The sequence below is a fragment of the Lupinus angustifolius genome, unplaced genomic scaffold (genome assembly GCF_001865875.1).
Source record: "Lupinus angustifolius cultivar Tanjil unplaced genomic scaffold, LupAngTanjil_v1.0 Scaffold_25_350, whole genome shotgun sequence".
NCBI lineage: Eukaryota > Viridiplantae > Streptophyta > Magnoliopsida > Fabales > Fabaceae > Lupinus > Lupinus angustifolius.
In genome coordinates this window covers 4,123-6,464 of record NW_017720284.1, presented here as the reverse complement: position 1 = coordinate 6,464, position 2,342 = coordinate 4,123, and the positions used below count along the sequence as shown (strand labels likewise).

At 30.1% G+C, this 2,342-nt stretch overlaps 1 non-coding gene across 1 annotated transcript; it reads right to left on the bottom strand.

Moving 5' to 3' along the window:
* Positions 1-401: 401 nt before the first annotated feature.
* TRNAS-UGA lies at positions 402-483 on the bottom strand. The gene has a single exon. It is a non-coding gene; the product is annotated as a tRNA-Ser (tRNA).
* Positions 484-2,342: the final 1,859 nt, after the last annotated feature.

Below are 2,342 nucleotides of genomic sequence, written 5' to 3'. Positions count from 1 at the left end.
AAATTTTCTTCTCGCTTTAAGAAAGAAGTTTATAAACAACTCAATAAGTAATACCGAAGTATAATACTTAATTATTATAGAAATGTAATTTATAAAAAATAACAAGTAATGAAATATGTAGTAACTATAAAGGGTGACATATTTGTAACATATATTTAATTTATTTTTAGTAGCCCATAATACCTATTTTTTTGCTGGAACTGAACTAAAAATATATTAAAAAATTAATGAATAATAATGGCAAAAAGGAACCTGATGATCGTTGAATAGGTTAGGAAGCATGGAAACACCTAATTCGATCATCCTCTTGTAGTTGATATCCAGTAGTTAAATCACCACACATCATATATAATTTTGTAACCTTATCAAAATCTGGAATTTGAAAACTAGAATCTCTAGAGCGTCAACAGCAGGGTTCGAACCTGCGCGGGCGAAGCCCAACAGATTTCAAGTCTGTCTCCTTAACCACTCGGACATATTGACAAGATGTTACTTTCATAATGATTCACCTTTATATCATTACTACCACTGAATATTTTCAATCTCTTGGCTTGCCGTGACATTTTTTACATCATCTTATTGCAAATTTATCATCTACATTCAAACAAATCTATATTCATAAGGAAATGTATACACTAACAGTATAAAAGTTTTACACACATTGTTTATATTTAATTATTACTGACTATTTAAAATAGTAATACAAATGAATAATGAATAATATATTGAATGTATATAATCTTTTAAACTAACGGTGTATAGATATTACGCTCATCCTTATTTACATAGAAGACCGCTGCTACCTAGAGAGGGCAAAACGGGTCGCCCGACCCGTTTAGCCCGCGCCCGCAAATATCCGCAAAAATTTAAGTGGGCGCGGACATGCCCGCATTGGTTATCGGACAAAATTCAATGTCCTACCCGTTTTAAAACGGGCTAACGGGCTTGCAGGCGGCCCACGAGCATTGTTGAATAATTAAAAAAATAAAAAATTCATATAATAAATGAAATGAAATTAAATAAAGTAGTTGAAGATAAAAAATAAACAAATTTTTTGATATTTTATATGATATTTTGTATTTAAGGGCCTCCCGCATGCCCAAGGGAAATGCCCGCAAACTTGGCGGGCAAAACGGACAAATGAGCAACAAATTTATGCCCTGCCTGCAAAAAAATGAATGCTATGCGGGCGAGCCCGTAGGCAATGCCCGTTTTGCCTTCTCTACTACTACCTATGCACCAATGAGACTGTACACTTTTATTTAATCTCTAATTTTCGGTTATATGGCATGTGCGTTTACTCGAGTGTACCATGTTGGTGTGTGTAGAAGCGTACAAACCTTTTGTTTTAAAAAAACTGCATCAATAATTAAACAGGAAATTCATATATAATAAATAAAATAAAAATAAAGCAGATAATAATTGCAAAAAAATGTGACAAACAAAAAATGGGTATTTAAGTCCATGGGTTATATATATCAGTCATTCATTTTCTTAAACCCAACAGATCAAATGGATGAAACTTAAGAATTATTTCAGATTTTTTTTTCTCTCATCAAATATTTCACTCACATGTTTGGTTCGTTGAATTTAAAAAAATGAACAGATGAGATTGAGTGTCATTAGTATAACTTAAATTGGGGGTAAACTGATCCCTCATCTGAGTTACACTAATTACACTTAATCTCATTCGTTCATTTTCTTAAATTTAACGGACCAAATAGGTGAGTGAAATAAATGAAGAGAGAGAAAAAAGAGATCTAAAATAATTTTTAAGTTTCACCCATTTAGTCCATTGGATTTAAGAAAATGAATGACTGAGATTAAGTATAATCAGTATAACTTAAATTGGGTGTAAACGAATCTTCCTCTATATATGTATATAAATATCTCTAATATTAAGGCATTAATTTCATACAAACTTTTTGTTGCCACATTTACATAAAACTCATTATTTCAACCTTATACATACACATTTTTAATGTTTTTTTGTAGAGTAGATTTCTCCATCCAACAAATAAAGTCCAATCCTTTTTGTCAACACTTTATTATTATTAACAATTTTACTTATTAAATTATTTTATTTAATTAATTTAATTTTACTTATTAAATTATTTTATTTAATATATTGGTCAGAAAAATAAAGACAATAATGAATCTTCGACATGGCAAATAAGAAGGAGGATAATGATTATTTTATGCACTCTTCTTTTTAGAGTTTCTAACGATTTCATTTATACAAAACTAAAGTACCTAGCTAAGACATGAATAGAGACGAAGCTACATATATGTGAGAGTGTCCAAATAAGTATACCACTTAATTTTTTGAAGAAAAAAATTGT